General features: G+C 45.4%; 1 protein-coding gene across 4 annotated transcripts in view; it reads right to left on the reverse strand.

Annotated features, from left to right (window-relative positions):
• Nucleotides 1–21,019, reverse strand: part of ST8SIA5 (ST8 alpha-N-acetyl-neuraminide alpha-2,8-sialyltransferase 5) — a 75,117-nt gene that overhangs the window by 53,001 nt on the left and 1,097 nt on the right. The gene's annotated exons all lie outside the window — the stretch shown is intronic.

Consider the following 21,019-nt stretch of genomic DNA (forward strand, 5'->3'; position numbering starts at 1 on the left):
TAGATTTTGTGCCTGTTGGAATAAATACTTGTTATTCTCTTCCAGGTTCCTCAGTCCAGCAGATTGGTGACTGCACTTTATGGCTTTAAAGAGTTTTGATTTAAATTTAAACCAGTGTCAAATGTGTCTGATTGTATATCCTCTAAAAAGTTATTCTGAATTAATGAAGGCAGTAGTGAACAAGAAGATGGAGTAATAGTGAGACAAATAGTCCCGGTGCTTTCATAGAGCTGAGTTGACATTTGGATTTAGGCTCCATTTGGCAAGTTCAGATTCACATAAACATTTGCAAGCTGAAGTAGAAGGTCGCTCATCTAGATGTATAATTCGTATCAGTGTGTCCCTTATACATGACCCTTCCTGTGCCATAGCTAAAATTCAGACAGATGGATTTCAGATAATTGAAAAACACTTTAAAAATGTGAAGCAAAATTCTGCCCTCTCATGCATCTCTACACAGCACATAACTTCTCGGAGAAAAGCAGAAGAAATGCTCAAATGCTCAGACAGGAGGATCTGTTCATAAAGGAAATGATAATTCCACGCTATAATACCCTCTTCTCAGGCCTCATTTGGAATACACCATGCAGCAATTGAGGCATGAAGTTTAAAGCACGGCATTCACATTTTGGAAAAGATCCAAGAGGAGATCAGCAAGGGAATGGAAGGTATGTATATCTTATGAGGAAAGGCTTCACATGCTTAGCCTGAAATGGCAGAGAAGAGATCTAATTAAGATACACACATACCTAAGGAGTGCAACTAAGGGTCTGGTTATGAATCTGTTCTCTCTTCATGGTAAGGACAAGCCACAAGGTTGTGAGCTGAGTTTAAGGAGAGACAAAGTGTCAAGGTAGGTGTCAGGATCCCTCACTAAGGAGGGAGTGACACATGGAACCATTCAAGAATTTAACGACGTATAGAGCTATACTACCGCTCAAGAAGATACATTACAGCAATCCTAGGACTACTTGCAAGGAGGAATACGGGTATGCAGGATCGGGTCCATGCCTTTGTAATGTATTTTCTGGAGTTCTATTATAACTCTATATTTCATAATAGAACTATTCTTATGAGTAAGGCAACTTCCATAAACAACAAATTGCAAGGAAAACTAAGGGTGAGATTTTTCAAAAGCTCTCTGCCTTGGCCTAACTCTGCTCCTATCAAAATCAGTAGGAGTTTTACCATTGACTTCAAAAAGAGCAGAGTGAGGCCAATGCTTCAGAATCTCAGCTGTAGTTTTTAAGAAGTTTTTAAAAGTTCCTTGTGGTTGTGAAGAAAACCTTGAAAACATGAACTAAGGGTTTGTCTCTAGATGGAGAATTAACACTAAGCAAACTGGGATGTAAATCTACAGTGTACTAGCTTACCATGCACCAATCGGTGGTGTGGACCATGCTACCATGCGCTAAAAGTTCCGTAGCGCACTTTGATCCACTGCTGTTTGAAATGGGAATAGATCAAAGTGCGCTACGGAACTTTTAGTGTGAGGTAGCAAGGTCCACACCACTAGTTAGCTCATGGTAAGCTACTGCACTGTAGATTTATACCCTGGCTTGCTGCACACTAACTGTCCATATAGACAAGACCAAAATGTAAATTGATGCAGCGCTTTCTGCCTGAATCTGCAGACAGCTTGAAACAATGGCTCTGAGATGTGCGAACCACCCCACCAATCTATCTCATTGGGGTATTAATTCAAAAGCCTAACAACAACACTTAAAAAGTCAGCATTAACGATTTTGTTGCTTATCATCTTAGTGGCTAGAGTGAGGAAAAGGTAAGATAAGCCTCTGGAATTGAAAGTTGCCAGAGGAAGAAATGCACTGGGGTGAGGGCGCGAGAAGGAAGAAAGAAACAAGAAGAAGAAAAGAAACAAGAGAAGAGGTTGGGGAAGGAAGGGAAAGTGCAGGCAGAAATAGTGGCCTAATATGTAATTGGGACAGAGAATCAGATATTCAAAAACAGCCTCCCAAGATATGTCTGCACTTTTTTGTGGCTGCAAATGATGGCTTTATGATTATAAAATATCATCTCCCCCTTAAATTAGCATATTTTCCCACTGCTTGATGCTGAACATGACAATAAAAATCTCGAACAAATAACAATGATAATTAAGACCTTCGTTACTACATAAATGCCATATCTTGCCCTTGATCTTTGAGAAAAATCTCTCCTTGATATCAGAGGAAGTTCTACTGTGGATGGAAGGGAGTGCATGATCCTAATTTAGAGGCCAACTCACAGGCAACAATTCACCATGGAGTATGACCCTCTCGACAGACTGAGTTTTACAGACTTGCACTAGAAAGTAGTCACAAGTCAGCTCCCTTAAACAAAGAAGACTTGAAGTTTTCAGGCCAGTAAATGTCAATAGCAATGTTTTGGCCTTAATCAGTAGCTACAAGGATTGAGCTAGTGTGTGGTTGAATGAACACTGAAGTAATGTGAAAATAATGGGAAAACAGAAAATTAATCAGGCTGCATAATTCTGGAGGGCCTGTCAAGGGTGGTGTCAGAAAGCAGCAGGCAGCCTAGCAAAAAGCCCCTTGCGAAAATCCAAATAAGAAACCACTACCGCCTGAACTGAGGTTTTAGTAGCAGGAGAGGTCAAATAATCATGGGTTTCTGAAATATTGCATGAGCAAGACCAAGCAAGTGAATGAACTAAGATAAGGAATTTAGGATCCATATAATCATCTCATCAGATTACAGAGGTTCCATCTCAGGGCAGCTCTGAAGGTACAATATGGATGCAAGATATCTGGTTAAAGTTCAGCTCAAACAAGAGAGAAGATTCTGAAGGGCTTCACCTGGTCCCTGATGGCCCTATCCTTGCCCTAAACAGAAGGATGGTCCTAATCATTCGTGCAGCTCCTGCACTGGTCTGCCCACTACTGATCACAGTCTAAATACTTACCTCTTTGTCATTGGAGTGTCATAGGGCAGATCAGGACAAACGAAGAACTGATTAACCATCCGAAAGCTCAGCATTCATTTCCAAGAAGGTCGGAATAGCAATGAAGGCTCCATGCAAACTAGTCAGGGGGAGACTAGAAGACCCCAAACACCTCTAATGTCAACCAGTCCCAAGAAACCTCCAGCACACTTGTTTCTTCTCAGGATGAGGGGTATTTACCATGATTTGTCAGGCTGACATCCCCATTATCTGTTGTACTGCAGTTACCCTAGAGAGGGTGAATAAACTCAAAGGCAAGCATCAATGGACTGAACCCAATGTCATTTAATGCCTGTAAGCAAACCTGAAACCTGACTAAGTCTGCTGATCCCACACATGGTCTGGCGAAGGGTAACACTGAAGTTAGAAGATAATCCCACCCCCCAGTAAGGGGAACTTTATCCCTGACAGGAGGAGAAATCAGTGTGTTTCACACTTCTCCCAATGTCTTCCTGTCTCTTTCTCTCTTCACTGCCTTTACTCTTTCTCTCTCTCCATTCTCTTACTCTCATTCCTTGCTTATCTTCTACATGCTTATCTTCTATCTCAAGTCCTTACTTGAGGCAGAGTTATCTAGTAGTCAGACACTGGGAGTGGAAACCAGAGAGCTCTGCCTTTCTAACACCAGCTGTGCCACAGATTCACTTTGTAGCCTTAGGAAAGTCACTTCATCACTCTGTACCTCAGTTTCCCCAAACCTAAAATTGGGATCATAAAACCTACCCTGCTGGGAGGAGGGTTGAAGATTCATTAATGTTCATAATGTGACATTACACCCCATATTCTTAATAGAAATATTGTTATGATACGAATATGGCATAATTTTTTATGCAAGATCGCTCATGTGAGGTATCATTGAAAAGGTAATGATCTAGTGAATGTGAATTATCCAATTTGTATACATGTATCATTTCTGTATCTGAGGTTAGGAATATTGACTTTGTAACAATTACAACTGTGTGTGTATTTGGGGGAACACCCACCCACAGTAGGCAATCAGCCTGAATGAGCCATTTAAGAAGGACACTAGAACTTTGGAGATACTAATCTCCCACCATCCTGAAAAACTTCCTGGGATGTTGCTTTGACACTGCAGAGTCATCTAAGGGATGTCCCGTGATATGGAGTACCACCTTGAACACTGCTGGTATTTTTCCACTGGAAACAAAGGGTTCCCACCTTATGTAAATTCTATTTAAGGCTGGGGAGTAAGGCAAACAGGAGTCTTTTCCATTGCCTCCCCATCCAAGAAGGAAGATTGCTAAAAACACCTGAAAAGAAAGGCAGGGGCTGAGTCCATGCTGAGACAAGGGTCCAGTCTGTAAAGAGAAATAGCTGGAACTCTAAGCTACAGAAACTCTGCAACCTGTCTAAAACAACATTTAGGGTGAGAAATTATTTTCTTGAGTGTATTAAGCTTAGTTTTAATGTTTTGTTTTATTTGCTCAGTAATCTGCTTTGTTCTGTTTGCTATCCCTTATAATCACTTAAAATTTTACCTTTTGTAGTTAAGAAACTTATTTCTTGTTTATTTCGAAACCCAGTTTGTGTGATTCATATCGGGGGGGTAGGGGGGCAAAAAGCTGTGCATATCTCTCTCCACATTGAGGGAAAGGGTGAATTTTAATGAGCATGCACTGTGCAGATCTTTCTATACTGCGCAAGACAATATTATTTTGGGTTTATACCCCAAAGGAGATGTTCACATGAGTTCTGGGCAATCCCCAAGCTGATTCCTCCCACACAGAGCTGATCTCAGTGTCTCTGTGTCCATTTGCAGCTGGGTGTGTCCCTACCTGTGTGTGTGTGCTGGAGAAGGCTTGAGGGCCTGGCACAGTGGAACAGGGTGAGGAAACCCAGGCTCATGGAAAGGGTGGGCTCAGTGAGACCCCAGCACATCAGGTGACACCCCGGAAGGGGGGTCCAATCCGTCACACATAGTATGCCCTTTGAAAGTGCAATGTGTATTCCTGGCTCATTAACGGATTTCCCATGTGATCTTAGACAAGTCAGGTGGTCAATCTCTCTGACCTTAGTCCCACATCTGTAAAATAAGAAGAATACCTGCCTAGTTCACAGGGGTGCTGTAAGGATACACCCATTAATGACTCTGGGCTGCTCGAATACTGTGCAGATAAGGGCTAAAGAAAAAACTATTGAAATAAATGAGGGAGGAGGAATTGCTTGAAGAGATGGACTGAAGTGGGAGAGAAAGGGAGTTTGCTAGATGCGGGGGATAGTATGGTAAAAAATACAAAACAGAAGTGAGGACATGAGACAATGGAGACAACAACAAGGTAAGAGGGTTGGGAGGAGAGCCAAGATCAAGGTTTGCTTTCCATATGGGGCAAGTTTGCTTTGTGTGACATCCCATTTGCTTAAAGATAGGAAACAAAGGGTAGGTATAAATGGTCAGTTTTCAGAATGGAGAGAGGTAAATAGTGGTGTCCCCCAGGGGTCTGTTCTGGGACCAGTCCTATTCAACATTCATAACTGATCTGGAAAAGCGGGTAAACAGTGAGGTGGCAAAATTTGCAGATGATACAAAAATACTAAAGATAGTTAAGACCCAGACAGACTGTGAAGAGCTACAAAAAGATCTCTCAAAACTGGGTGACTAGGCAACAAAATGGTAGATGAAATTTAATGTTGATAAATATAAAGTCTTAGAAAGCATACCCCAACTATACATATAAAATGAAGGGGTCTAAATTAGCTGTTACCGCTCAAGAAAGAGATCTTAGAATCACTGTGGATAGTTCTCTGAAATCATCCACTCAGTGTGCAGCAACAGTCAAAAAAGTGAACAGAATGCTGGGAATAGTTAAAAAAGAGTTAGATAATAGGACAGAAAATATCATGTTGCCTCTATATAAATCCATGGTACACCCACATCTTGAATACTGTGTGCAGATGTGGTCACTCCATCTCAACAAAGATATGTTGGAATTGGAAAAGGTTCAGAAAAGGGCAACAAAAATTATTAGGGATATGGAATGGCTTCTGTATGAGGAGAGATTAATAAGACTGGGACTTTTCAGCTTGGAAAAGACACGCTAAGGGGAGATATGATAGAGGTCTATAAAATCATGACTGGTGTAGAGAAAGTAGATAAGGAAATGCTGTTTACTACTTCTCATAACACAAGAACTAGGGGTCACCAAATGAAATTAATATGCAGCAGGTTTAAAACAAATAAAAGGAAATATTTCTTCACACAACGCACAGGCAACCTGTGGAATTCCTTGCCAGAGGATGTTGTGAAGGCCAAGACCATAACAGGGTTCAAAAATGAACTAGATAAGTTCATGGAGGATAGGTCCATCAATGGCTATTAGCCAGGATGGGCAGGAATGGTGTCCCTAGCCTCTGTTTGCCAGAAGCGGGGAATGGGTGACAGGGGATGGATCACTTGATGATTACCTCTTCTGTTGATTCTCTCTGGGGCACCTAGCACTGGCCACTGCTGGAAGACAGGATACTGGGCTAGATGGACCTTTGGTCTGACCCAGCAGGGCCATTCTTAATTTCTTATGTGCCACGAGACCTGCAGTGTCCAAACAGCGTAGACAGGGCTTGACTTTTACAGTTTCATCCGCAAGGAATAATTAGGACTAAAGTGAAACTTAAAAGGAGACAGTGTAGGGACAGTGAATGTCAGGGCAGAACATTACAGAGGGGTGAGGGAAAGGCTGAATGAACTGGAATGGTTTAAAGCAACAGAGGGTAAGGACATGCTGGGGAAACAGGACATTAAGTCCACAGCATGCGTAGGGGTTCTATGGGCTACTGAGCAATAAATACACTTGAAAATAGGAAATAAAAAAGGCAATGCAAAAAGCAATCAAGGGTAAGATTCAGCCACAACTGAAGTAAAAATTACAAAGCTTTACACACACATTAGGACTGGGCAGATCCCTGACTGGAGTTAACACAGTTAACACAGTATAAAGATGATCAGGAAAATAAAATCAGGTCAAGAAGAAAAGAAAGATGCTGGTGCGCTGAGAATATCTGTAACTGTAATCTGTGGTTACTGACCCCTGTCATGTGACAGGGGCATTAACTTTAGGGCCAGTTTCTAGTCACTTGACTTGACTGAGAGAGAGGCAAATACTCTTGTCATCATAGAATATCAGGGTTAGAAGGGACCTCAGGAGGTCATCTAGTCCAACCCCCTGCTCAAAGCAGGACCAATCCCCAATTTTTGCCCCAGATCCCTAAATGGTGAGGGATAAAAACCCTAAAAGGATTGAACTCACAACCTGGGTTTAACAGGCCAATGCTCACACCACTGAGTTATCCCACCCCCCAATTGGAGATTGCTATTCCAATGGGCAGTATGGCCCAGATCCTCAAAGGAATTTAGGTGCCTAACTTGCATTGATTTCAATTAGGATCTGGGCCTACACGCACCCACAGTATTGTCAATTCCCAGTATTCAAAAATCACGAATCAGGGTGCCTCAAAATTAAGAGAGATTGGCCTAAAGATCAAGAGATTTTTGAAAATAATAGCTGTGGGTTCGTTTTCATTACCAACCGGTGTCTGAGCACAGTGTTCGTGTTTTCAAACTTTTCTCTGCAACCATGAGAACTAGCAATTCCCTTTTTTCAATGAAAGCTGAGATTTAGAATCATAGAATCATAGAATATCAGGGTTGGAAGGGACCCCAGAAGGTCATCTAGTCCAACCCCCTGCTCAAAGCAGGACCAAGTCCCAGTTAAATCATCCCAGCCAGGGCTTTGTCAAGCCTGACCTTAAAAACCTGTAAGGAAGGAGATTCTACCACCTCCCTAGGTAACGCATTCCAGTGTTTCACCACCCTCCTAGTGAAAAAGTTTTTCCTAATATCCAATCTAAACCTCCCCCATTGCAACTTGAGACCATTACTCCTCGTTCTGTCATCTGCTACCATTGAGAACAGTCTAGAGCCATCCTCTTTGGAACCCCCTTTCAGGTAGTTGAAAGCAGCTATCAAATCCCCCCTCATTCTTCTCTTCTGCAGACTAAACAATCCCAGCTCCCTCAGCCTCTCCTCATAAGTCATGTGCTCTAGACCCCTAATCATTTTTGTTGCCCTTCGCTGGACTCTTTCCAATTTATCCAATTTCTGCATAATCACGTGACTCCAAGGACTGGGGCTTTAAGAAAAACGCCAAATACAGTGAGACTCATGAAAAAAAGCCAGAAGAGTTGGCAACACTGGTTAACATTGGCAACCCCACACATTCAAAAATGAACATGCAGTGAATGCAGGGAGAGGGTAATGGGCAGGAGACTGCGTCGGAACAAGAAGGCAGAATGTGAGTAGTGATGGACGCTGCCGGGTGCAGGGATGGGGGATAGAGAGAGAATAGTGATAAAGGAGCAGAACGGAGAGGGACCAAATGGCAGCTGCCCCATCACAAGGATCAGGACATGGTAAGTGGATCCTCCACTTTTGCAAATGCAGTTAAGATTGAATTTTGACCCTGTCCGCATACCAACTTCCAGACAACTTCCAGCTAAAGGTTCAAAAATAGAAGACAAATTAAAATGGATGTCCTTTTTAAAAATATCATTTTAAGCCAATTTCATGATTTTGGGAGGGTCTAGCTAATGGTTTTTGATTGCTTGGGGTTTGTAATACAGCACCATCACTCTGCCATCAGTTACATGCATGCAACTCCAACTGACTTCAGCCAGGTTTGCATGCAAACAACAGAGAACGGATAGAATTTGTCCCATATTTATAAGGCCCTTCATTTTCAGGGGGCTTTTTAAACCAAAAAAATCCCAAGTTTTACAAAAGCTACTATTTGTTTTTTAAAGATTTTCACCTGAATTTTGGATCATTCAAGTACATGAAAATATGTTTATGTTGAGAAAATACATTACACTAGGCAGATGTATTTATGTTAATAATCAATTAGTCTAGAGCATGTCTACACTACAAAATTAAGTTGACCGCTGCAGTAATTCCATTGCTTGTCCGTGTCTATGCTTTGTTCCTTGTGTCGGCAGTATGCGTTCTCACCAGGAGCACTTGCACCAATTGAACTGTCAGTGTGGGGCATTGTGGGATGGCTTCTGAACGCCAGCAACAGTCAATGTAAGCAACACAGTGTCTACACTGACACTGCATCAACCTAACTACATCAACATTGACTCTACCCCGCTTCTGGAGGTGGTGTTAAGTCAGGATAGCTGGCGAGTTACATCAGCGGGAGCGAAATATTAGTATAGACAATTACAGAGCTAGGTCAACATAAGCTGCCTTGCGTCAGCCTAACTCTGTAGCACAGGCCAGGGCCAAGTGTAAATGTGAGGCTGTCTGTTAAAGTAAGGCAATGTAGTGGAAGATACACAAACATGTTTATATACTCTTACTTTCCTCTATTTATTGCTTTGTTTCTGTCCTGATGTCCCCCAGTATTAACCCTGATATCTACCCAGAAAAAGGCGCACTTAATTTTTTGCACCAGTTTTCACTGTTTTTTTTTATTTTAAAATAATCACTGATAAATCCCCTAGAAATTTAAAAATAAAATAAAAACCAAAAATGAAGGGCCTGGCATATTTTTTAAGTAAAGTATTGAAGAGGAGCTATTTGAGTAGTCAAAGGATTGGCCTTGATACCAATAGCAGAAGCAGTTAACGCAGAAAGCAGGGGACTACTGGAGTACCATAAGGAACAGAACTTGGTTTTAATTTGTTCACTATATTACTTAATATGCTGAAGGTATGAGCCTGCCTCAGGGTATCAAAATGTGCTGGTGTTACAATGCTGGAGTCACCAGTGCAAAGAATGAGACCCAAAATTGAAATTACTCTAAGGATCATGGGTAGGTACTGTGTGTGGTTATTCAGTTCGGCAATGAGCTGTTTAAGATAATAAGGCTATGAATAAAGTAAGTCAACAGCCAACCATTACAGTACACTGAACAGAAGAAGGAACGGAAGACTGGCCCTCGTCCCAGTACAGCCAGAGAGAATTTTGCCATTGCCTTCAGTGGGAGCAGGATTGCACCCTAAGACAGGCACAGCTCTGAAAAACATTGTTGTCATTCTGCTTTTACCTCCTTTTTAAAAGCTAACAGGAACTGGTGAGTCACAAGAAATGATTCTCGCACTGTACCCAGCCACTAGTTAGCAGGGTTAGGATTTTTGCTTTGTGACATTTTCACAGTAAAAATTAAGTTGCAGCCGACAAAAGAGCTGTGAATATTTGCAAATTTCTGCAGAGTTTTAACGCATGACTCAAAAACTTGTGATGTCTCTCCCTTTATTTGGGGAATGATGGAAGAAGCACGAATGAAAAAAGGTATGGGGAATGCCCTCAGGAAGTTTTGAGGCAGTTCCACAGCCCACCTGCCATATTCTACCCTGTTCAACTTTGCTTCTTGCACTGTGCTCTTCACTACGGTATTTGAGCGCTTAGAACACAGTCACAGGACTGTCCACTGTTTGTAACCAATTGGAGTTCACTAAACTATTTTTAAATAATGAAGTAACTAACATCCCACTGGCAGAGAAGTACGGTACTGCTGCAGCTCATTAAAATTGAGTTATCACTTATATTCTATACCCCTATTTACAGCTACTTACTGGTATAACTTTCAAAAGGAAAGGTGCCATTTTTAGTAACCAATCATACAAAATCATTTAGTACAGGATGATCGTAAAAGCAGAATAACTCTTTTCAATAATACTTTTTACTTATATAGCAACTTTCACCCAAGGTTCTCAAAGCAATTTAGAAAGAGATTAAGTATTACTATCCCACAAGTTTCATAAGTACAAATTATTCCTCAACCTTCAGCGCAAATGTGCTGGAGTTTCCTATGTTTGTTCTCTGCCCAAAAGTGTTTGTTTTCCAAGTTGCATGACAATCTGTTAGGCTGTTATTCACCGAAATTAGACCCCTTGAAGCACAAGATTAGTTCCCACTTACTATATTTTCTCCAGTGCTTTGTTCAGTCAAGTATTAAAGGTCTCCAAGTTACTGCATTATTTAAGCATCAAAAACTAAGTTTTCCATCCGTCAGAAATTGTTCAGATACTTTCTTTAAGCTCAGATAACTCAAGCTGTGTTTTAAAAAACTTAATACTTAACCCTTCCTTAGCGCATTGCATCTGCAAAGCACTTTACAAACATTACTTAATCCATTACAGACTAAAGCACTTCATACTTTTCATGGAGCTGTGAACTAGGATAAGTGCTTCTGACGTCGCTGAAGATCTGGGGGTTGAAATAATGAAAATGATGGCTGTTTAAAGACAGAAGATTGAGCATACATTGCATCGCCACTACCTTGAATCATGTTATGAGCAGTAAAGAGTCCTGTGGCACCTTATAGACTAATAGACGTATTGGAGCATAAGCTTTCGTGGGTGAATACCCACTTCGTCGGATGCATTTTGTTGGGTATTCACCCACGAAAGCTTATGCTCCAATACGTCTGTTAGTCTATAAGATGCCACAGGACTCTTTGCCGCTTTTACAGATCCAGATTAACCCGGCTACCCCTCTGATACTTGTTATCTACAGTGTAAATCTGTGTAGCTCCAGTGGCTGATCCCCACCTAGTGTAAATTGCTGTCGTTTCTTTGAAGTTAATGGTTGTACCCTAGTTTACACTAGTTGTTGATCTGGCCCCTTAACTTTGGAGTGGTGTACACAGGCACAAGCTCAGAATGTTCACAGCTGTGAAAAATTCACAGTGATCAAGAGGACAGACAGATGGACGAGGGGGAAGAAAAGCTTTACAAGTAGTGTCACAGAGCAAGTTTGTGTAACATCTAAAGAGTTTGGATCTTTTATTCAATATAGGTTTCAGAGTAGCAGCCGTGTTAGTCTGTATCCACAAAAAGAAAAGGAGTACTTGTGGCACCTTAGAGACTAACAAATTTATTTGAGCATAAGCTTTCGTGAGCTACAGAAGTGAGCTGTAGCTCACGAAAGCTTATGCTCAAATAAATTGGTTAGTCTCTAAGGTGCCACAAGTACTCCTTTTCTTTATTCAATATAAGCACTCAACATCAGTTTCCCATAATGACAGGTTTCAGAGTAGCAGCCGTGTTAGTCTGTATTCGCAAAAAGAACAGGAGGACTTGTGGCACCTTAGAGACTAACCAATTTATTTGAGCATAAGCTTTCGTGAGCTACAGCTCACTTCATCGGATGAATCACCTTCCTCAACTGTTGGACAGTTTCATCTGTGTAAGCAAAAGGAGGACTGAACGCTAACGGGTGCATACTCGGGACTCAGTTTCCTAGAATTTCCCACTGTTATCACCTGTGCTAGCAGTGGTGTTAGTGAAGACCAGCTGCTGGCATTCAGTATGACAGTGTTTGGTGCTGTTACTGTTATCACAGGTGGAGCTGCAATGATGAGCCATTTTAGGGTAATGGGCCACATCCTCTGCTGGTGTGAATCAGGGGAGTTCCACTGAAGTCAATGAAGCTAAACTGATTTGCACCAGCTTGGGACCTGCCCTGATATGTTTAGTGTGGACAAGACCCACAGAAGCCCTTTATATTCAACACTGTATTGTGCTGATGTGTACATAGCTCCTATTAGTGATAATGAATAACCAGTGGAGAGTGAGAGAAGAGTGCACCATGCAGAGTGCTCGTGTACTCAGTAAGATATGAAACGCAGCAGTAGCAGCAACTGGTATAACCACTTTTAAAGAGGAGTAAAGAGTTAGGCTATGTTGGGAATCATTAGGAAAGGGATCGATAATACGACAGAAAATATCATTTTGCCGCTTGTGACAAGGTGTGCATACCCCGCACTAGCCAAGACGGGGTTCAGCCCACATTATGGACAGCAGAAGTCCTGCCCCCTAGGCCAGACTGGGCTTGCTCCAGATGCTGCAGCAGTATACAGGGAGGAAGCCCAGATCATTTGGGGCTGGATGCCGGAGGGGAAGGACCTGTGCTGGAAGCTCCTGCTGAGGACTGGCGGCTGCTACGGCCTCTGCCTGTGGAGATCAGAGGCCCCAAGGATCAGCTTGGACCCCTGCGACCAACAGAGCCCCAGGAAGTGACCAGTGCTGCGGAGCCTGGAGACCCCAAAGCCTCATGGACTGCCACACCAGAAACAACAGTAGGAAGTGACCCAGGGAGGATGATGGAGTGGTATCTCCCACCCAGGTAAGCTCAGCGCTGTGCCAGTGACAGACCGCTCCACCGCTGCCAGGGCTCTAGGTCGGGGCCCAATGGAGTCGGGTGGGCGTGGAACCCCCTACCTGGGTCACCAGCGACCCTTGCTGGTGGCCCCTTGGGTCCTGGCTACTAGGCCATGCTGCCCTTCACCAAAGGGCCGCGCTATTGACTCTGGCTAGTAGGCCATGGTGCCCAGGGCACTAGGACTATTAACTTTATGCTGGTCCTTAGACCCCGGGGTGGAGAGGTCAGAGACGGACAAGCAGACTTAAAGGTGGTGTCCGTGTACCCCCTGGTACCCCCCTTTTTGGGCCAGGGTGTGCATACACTGTTACAGCCCTATATAAATCCATGGTATCCCCACATCTTTATTACAGCGTGCAGATCTGCTAACCCCATCTCAAAAAAGATATACTGGAATTGGAAAAGGGCAACAAAAATGATTAGAGGTATTGAACAGCTTCCATATGAGGAGAGATTAATAAGACTGGGACTTTTCAGCTTGGAAAAGAGACGACTAAGAGGGGATTTGATAGAGGCCTATAAAATCAGGGCTGGTGTGTAGAAAGTAAATAAGGAAGAGTTATTTACTCCTCATAACACAAGAACTAGGGGTCACCTAATTAATAGGCAGCAGGTTTGAAACAAACAAAAGGGAGTATTTCTTCACACAACACACAGTCACCCTGTGGAACTATTTGCCAGAGAATGTTGTAAAGGCCAAGACTACAGCAGGGTTCAAAACATTCATGGAGGATCGGTCCATCAGTGGTTATTAGCCAGGATGGGCAGGGATGGTGTCCCTAGCCTCTGTTTGCCAGAAGCTGGGAATGGACAACAGGGGATGGATCACTTGATGATTACCTGTTCTGTTCATTCCCTCTGGGCAGGGGTGAAAGAAGAAATAGGGACTTACCAGTACAGGGCTGGGTTGGGGCCGGCTCTGGCCCCCAGAAGGGGTGGGGTCTCAGAGCCAGCTCCGGCCCACCCTGTCCCGGTAAGAGCCCTTCCCTTCCCAAACCGGGGTAGCAGCAGCAGCTGGGGGCTCCAGCAGCAGTTTAAAGGGCCCAGGGCTCGGCCGCCGCTACCCCAGGCCCTTTAAACCACTGCCAGAGCCCCGGGCTGCCGCTGCTACCCCAGGGCTCTAGCAGCAGGGCTCCGGGGGCTATTTAAAGGGCCCAGGACTCCTCTGCTTCTACCGCCCCGGCTCTTTAAATAGCCCCCAGAGCCCTGGAGTAGCAGTGGGACTCCGGAGGCTATTTAAAGGGCCGGGGCCGTAGAGGCAGCGGGAGCCCCGGGCCCTTTAAATAGCCCCCGGAGCCCCGCTGCCACTACCCCAGGGCTCCAGCAGCGGGGCTCTGGCAGCAATTTAAAGGGCCTCAGGCTCCAGCCGCTGCTGGGAGCCCCAGGCCCTTTAAATTGCCCCCTGGGGAAGCCGGCTGCTCCGTTACGGCGCACCGGTTCTTGCTTTCACCATACCGGTGCGTACCGGCTTACTTTCACCTCTGCCTCTGGGGCACCTGGCATTGGCCACTATCGGAAGACAGGATACTGGGCTAGATAGATCTTTGGTCTGACCCAGTATGGCCGTTCTTCTGTAATGGTGAAATGTAGACGTACAACAGTGCAGCAGCGGCTACATTGCTCTAGCATTTCAGTGTAGACACTCACAACAGTGACAGGAGGGCTTCTCCCATTACTGTAGTTAATTCATGTCCCAGAGAGGAGGTAGGTAGGTTGCTGCAAGAATTCTTCTGTCAACCTATCTCTGTCTACACCAAGGGTTAGGTTAACTACTGCACTCACGGGGTGTGGATTTTTCACACCCCTGAGTGAAACAGCTGGGTTGACCTAACTTTTTTGGCTAGACTTGTCCTTAAAAACGATAGACTGTGGGACAGAAATGCATAACATAAAGTGAGAAACTGACCAGGGTTTGAGGCTTTGTTGTCTCCTTCAATCTCCAATGTCCTTCTGCTCCTAAGAAAACCCAGACCAATAGCAAAACTTTGTTTCACACTCCGATAGGTAATTTGCCATGAGTCAGTGATGTAGGACCTTAGCTGGTGGTACTTCATTTCACCAAGAAAATATTTCCGTTTTGGGTGGGAAAGTTCTCTAGCAGACAGAGCACAGGACTGAAAGTCATGAGATCTGACAAATTCAGTGACCTCAGGCAAGTCAATCCATTTCTGTGCTTCACTTTCCCAGCCTGCACAGAAGCTGATAACTCCCTCGTGTGGGTGTTGTGAGGAGTAGGTAACTGATGTCTAGGTTGCAGTCCGTGAATGCAAGATGCTAGGGACGTGCCAATGTTGGTGTAATCTTTCATTTTAAGAGTGTGATTTTTTTTAAAATACTAGGTGCCAGTATATACATGTAGGTGAGATTTTATGCTAACTTAGAATGCAGAAAGCCTTTAAATACTTTAGTGCATACACTCCGAATGGGAAGATTTACTGTTTCTTGCTCACCATATGGTTGTTTGAGAATTGTTATATGTGTTTCTAGTAAGAGCCTCAATGGAAAACTTCAGTTAAGTTCTTTAATAAACTTTAAACATTATTCTAGTTACCTGCATGTAATTCAGAGGGGCAAATTCTCTCCTGCATTTGAGCCCCACTCCGTGAGGGAGTCAGGACAGTAGAGGGCTGGCATCTAATGGATTCTATGCCAGCGGAAGATAAATGTAGCAGACAACAAGTCAGCTACATTTTCTTGGTATCTGACATGTCCCCTATGCCATGGGCTGTGGGATGGAGGCAGTTGGTGCAGAAGCCACTTCTACATCTTTACAGGAGTGGGGAGCTCCCACACACCAGGAGAATGCTCTGCTATCCACCTAATGAGCAGAATCCAACCTCTTTGTGCCACCTGGACCCCACAAAGGGGCCAGATCACAGTTGACAATCTGACTCAAAAAAAAAAATACAGATGCCCAATGTTGAAACAACAGCACACACTAGAGCACGCTGTGTTCTGGATAGATATAAGACTCCCTAGGATTTAACCTACTTCAGCAGATCAATGGAGAGGACATTTTTAATCATGTCACATAAACCCTGCAATAAAAATAATTACCCCAGAGATCAGTATTAAAGAAGCCTAATTGTGTCTGACTTTATCACCCTTTGTTATAGCCACTAAGCCCACCCTTTCCTGCTGTCAGATTCCCTCTCTAGAAATCTTCCAACATTTGATTAGACTTTAACAGGTTCATGTAAGATACACAGCTGAACCTTGCTTCTCTTCGTGGTGTAAGTAGATCCATTTCCTTTAGTGGAACTCCTCAGGGACCATGGTGAGCAGGATTTGGTCTTCACATATTTTAGTAACATTGTAAAAATGGGGGTGGGGTGGGAGGCAAGGAAGGGCTATTACATGGTGTGTGTCAGTTTCCTGTGTCTATGGGTCTGATCCAAAGCCCACTGAAGTCCACAGGAATTTTTCCACAGATGTTAATGGATCAGGCCTAAAAGCTCACGTCACATGCCATTCTTCTTCTTCTTGACAGGCTCCCAGAGTTCTATCCCTTCCTGTCACAGTCCCTGAGCCAAAGCCCGCAGTTCCTGTTCGGGCAAAAACTTCCACCATGTGCAGCAGGAGTTCAGCCCAAGTAAGGATGGCCAGATCTGGCTGCTTGATTTTAATCCATGCACCTGTTTTCCTCCTCACCCCCACCCCCCACCACCTGTTTAGGTTGCTAGAATTTCAGCATCTGTGGAAGGGGGAGGAGAGAAGGGAGGGTTCCTGACATAAGCGTGGACCATCCCTTGCATCTCAGTGAGCGGAGGTGACCTGTCACAGAGTTCCTCTTGTGTTGTGTGGCCTCTCTCCTCACCAAGTCCATCCACTGCTGCTCCACAGGGAAGGGGCTTTGGGAGTGGGACTGTGGGTGGAGCACAGAACTGGATATGCTCCTTGGCAGCATCCACGTGGAGATTCAGGCAGGAATTAATACAGCTGGGAGCTGAGTTAATTTCCTCTGTTTCCCTCCGCACCTGCCACCATGCGGCTACAAGGGAACTCAATAGCAGCATGCGGGCATCAGTGCAGCAGCATGAATGCACCATTCAGGATGCCTTTTGCCTCCATGCATCTGGTCAGTGGAATGTCTTCCCTGAAGAGCCCTGAGATCCCTGGCACCCCTGCCATCTCTGCTGGCCCTTTTACTCCTCTCATGAAATGATGCTTTAGCCCAGGGGTGGCCAACCTGAGCCTGAGAAGGAGCCAGAATTTACCAATGTACATTGCCAAAGAGCTGCAGTAACACGTCACCTCCATCAGCTCCCCTCCTCTGCTCCCAGCATCTCCCACCCACCAGCAGCCCCGCTGATCAGCGCCTCCCCCTCTCTCCCCGCACTCCCTGATCAGCTGTTTCGCGGCGTGCAGGAGGCTCTGGGTTGGGGGGAGGAGCGAAGGCACGGCAGGCTCAGGGGAGGGGGTAGGAAGGGGTGGAGTGGGGGCAGGGCCTGTGGCAGAGCCAGGGGTTGAGCAGTGAGCCCCCCTCCCCCTGGCACATTGGAAAGATGGCACCTGTAGCTCCAGCCCCGGAGTCAGCACCTCTACAAGGAGCCGAATATTAACTTCTGAAGAGCCGCGTGCGGCTGCAGAGCCAAAGGTTGGCCACCCCTGCTTTAGAGGAACTCAGGGTATGTCTACACTGCAGGCTCACTGGTGACAGCATGTAGGGTATGTGTCGCTACGCATCGCAGCGAAAAGCTGGCTGCATCCGCACTGTGGTGTGTAGCTACACGCAGCAGTGAAAGGCTCTGCCAGGGGGTAACCAGCAGGGAAAAGCTCTGGCAGGTCCCTGCTGCCCAGGTCTTTCACTGCAGTGGGGAAAGGCTCCAGCAGCGGGGAGGCAGCAGGACATTAGATGGGGGAGGCACCACTTGGGCACAGAGAGAGCAGTGTAGGGTACAGGTTCTGGCATGTCTCGATCCGCCTAAGTAGTACTTCAATCTACACTGCTGTTTACACCCATGCTAGGGGGTAGGGTTGCCAATTTTCTAATCGCACAAAACCGAACACCCTTGCCCCGCCCGCTGCCCCACGGCTCCGCCCGTGCCCCTCCCCTTCCCCAAGGCCCCGCCCCACGCACTCCATCCTCCCCTCTCTGTTGGGCCACTCTCCCCCACGCTCACTTGCTCATTTTCACCCGGCTAGGGCAAGGGGTTGGGATGTTGGAGGGGATGAGGGGCTCCAGTTGGGGTGAGCGGGCCCTGAGATGGGGCCAAAAATGAGGGGTTCAGGGTGTAGGAGGGGGCTCTGGGCTGGGGCAGGAGGTTGTGCTGCAGGGGGGTGAGGGCTCCAGCTGGGGGTGCAGACTCCGGAGTGGGGCCAAAAATGAGGGGTTCAGGATGTGGGAGGGAGCTCAGGGGTGGGGCAGGGGGTTGGGGCACAGGAGTGGTCTCGGGGTGCAGGCTCCAGACCACACTTACCTCAGGCAGCTCCCGGAAGCACAACCGGCATGTCCCGCGGCTCAGAGGTGGAGGCACGGCCAGGCGGCTCTGCACATTGCCTCTGCCCACAGGTGCTGCCCCTGCAGCTCCCATTGGCCATGGTTCCCAGCCCATGGGAGCTGCAGAACCGGCGCTCGGGCGGGGGCAGCATGCAGAGCCCTGACTGTGCCTCCGTCTAGGAGCTAATGGACATGCCAGCCATTTCCGGGAGCCACACGGAGGTGGGTAGGGAGCCTGCCAGCCCCACTGCGCTGCCAACTTAACTTTTAATGGCCTCGTCGGCTGTTCTGACTGACGCTGCCAGATTCCCTTTTCGACCCGGTGTTCGGGGCGAAAACCGGACCTGGCAACCCTACTGGGAGGGGGGAGGGGTGCCGTGCAGTGTATGTACTTCACACAGTGCTGTAAGGAGCATGCAGTGTAGCTGTACCCTCAGTGGGTTCAGCCCCACAAACCCTTCCTGCCTTGCAGGCCCCTTCCTATTCCCACAGGCTTCTTGCCAGGATGAGACAATCTGGTCCGATGTTCTCTTTATGCTTGAAAGCATCATAACTTTACTCTGAGCGTAATTCGGGTCACTTTCCAGGTTTCCCGACGTACTCTGGGGAATTTCTCTCTGCCGCCTTGGGAAAAGTGACAAGAGGCCTATTAGTGCTGCATGCAGAGAGTCCTAGCACAGGCTATCGTAAAGCCAAAAGCACATTGAATCACAGTGAGGAACTTGGCCTCGTGGTCAGCCAGCGTCCTCAAGCTCCAGCTTGGCAGGCTGTGCTGCAGCTATAAATATCCCACTTCCTCCCTAGAAAGATGTTCTTAAAATCCCCCAGCGTTATCAGGCGGCGCAACATATAAAGGATCTGAGGGGGGTCTGACCAACTCTGCAGCCTGTGTAACATTTTAATGGAGGGCCTGGTCCGGGAGGACGATAATGAGACACTAATCTAAGGATACGTGCAATTCTCATTAGCGAGTGGCCCAGTGAGCAGACCACTGGAGAACTGTAATTTTATTTACTCGCTGCTGGCTGAATAGAGAAGAAGGCAGCTTCCAAAACCTTATGTTTTTTAAAATGTGGTGCATTTACCCAAATGATGTAAAGAAGTGCCAGCCCACAACCATAACCCACTGCAGAACAGCGAGAGACTGAGAACAGTGGGAAAGTGACAAATTATAGTGACTTTACATACAGCAACTGCCCTCCCCTCTTTAATATCTAAAGGCCTGATCCCGCCAGGTACTGAGTTCCTTCAACCTCCATTGTCTTCACTGGGAGATAAGGGTCATCACCCCACCTCAGGATGGTGTCCTAAGTACTTTCTCCCAAACACTGGAAGAAAATGTGTCTTGAGTGGCACTGCGGGGACTGATACTCTCATTAAAAACCAAAGACACAAACCACTAAAAGTCACAGCTAAGCTTAACGTAAGTGTGTATTAACCTACACTTACAAAACTTGTGGCATCTCATTGCTTCAGTTTTTGTGATAGCAACCACCAGAGCAGGACAGACTAAAATAACAGGACCAGCTTTTCTTCGCAAGTTAGAGCTTGGGAGTCAACTTTTGCCCTTTCTTGCATCCTTTGCAACCCCACTGAAGTCAACGGAGAAACACAGGGTATAAATCAGGACAGAGTTTGGCCCAATAGAAGAATTTTAACTGCATCTTCTCCCCAGAACTGGGTTTGTTTTAATGTGGTTATTTTTCTACGTTGTTCACTCACATTTAGGGCTTGAATTTTCCACTGCCCTGCCCCTTCTGTTATCATTTGCATCTGTGTAAGGTCAGTGCCTAGTGGTTGTGAAACGCTACCATGGTGAGAGGAAATTTATCATTTGATAGTATTTAAAATGCATACACAAATGACTACTAAAGATGCAAGGCAGGAGAGAATCAAACCATAAATCTTTTTGCCAGTTACTCTTAAAATTAAAACAAAAACTTCCACAGCAGTCACGTGTTATTGAAGCCCAGGTGCCTAAGAGGGTTAAATAGGAATATTTCCCTTTGTAAATCAAACCATCAACAATATTTTTTAAATAGATCCTTTAAGGCTCAGGTAAACACTTGACGTTCCCAGCGGGTATTTTGTTGTGACTGAGCAAGAAACATCAAATTCACCATTTTCAGGCTGATGACTGATGTAATCTTTAGGCAACACCACCAATTCATTCACACCATCCTTCTCCCAAATTAACACAAATACTGTCATGGAACAATAAAGTGAGCCGTTTGTTATTCTGACGTCTGATATTGCTACAATCATGTGAATCTCTGGAAATACATTTGCATTTATTTTACAAAAGCATTAAACTTTTACAATGATCTCACTTCATTCTTTCTGGACAGTTTTGCCCTGACATACACAAGATGACACAGAGCCATGTGGCAGGCTATACAGGGTATAAATCAGGGCAAAATTTGGCACATTAGGCCAG

This window comes from Chelonia mydas, chromosome 5 (assembly GCF_015237465.2).
Source record: "Chelonia mydas isolate rCheMyd1 chromosome 5, rCheMyd1.pri.v2, whole genome shotgun sequence".
Lineage (NCBI taxonomy): Eukaryota > Metazoa > Chordata > Testudines > Cheloniidae > Chelonia > Chelonia mydas.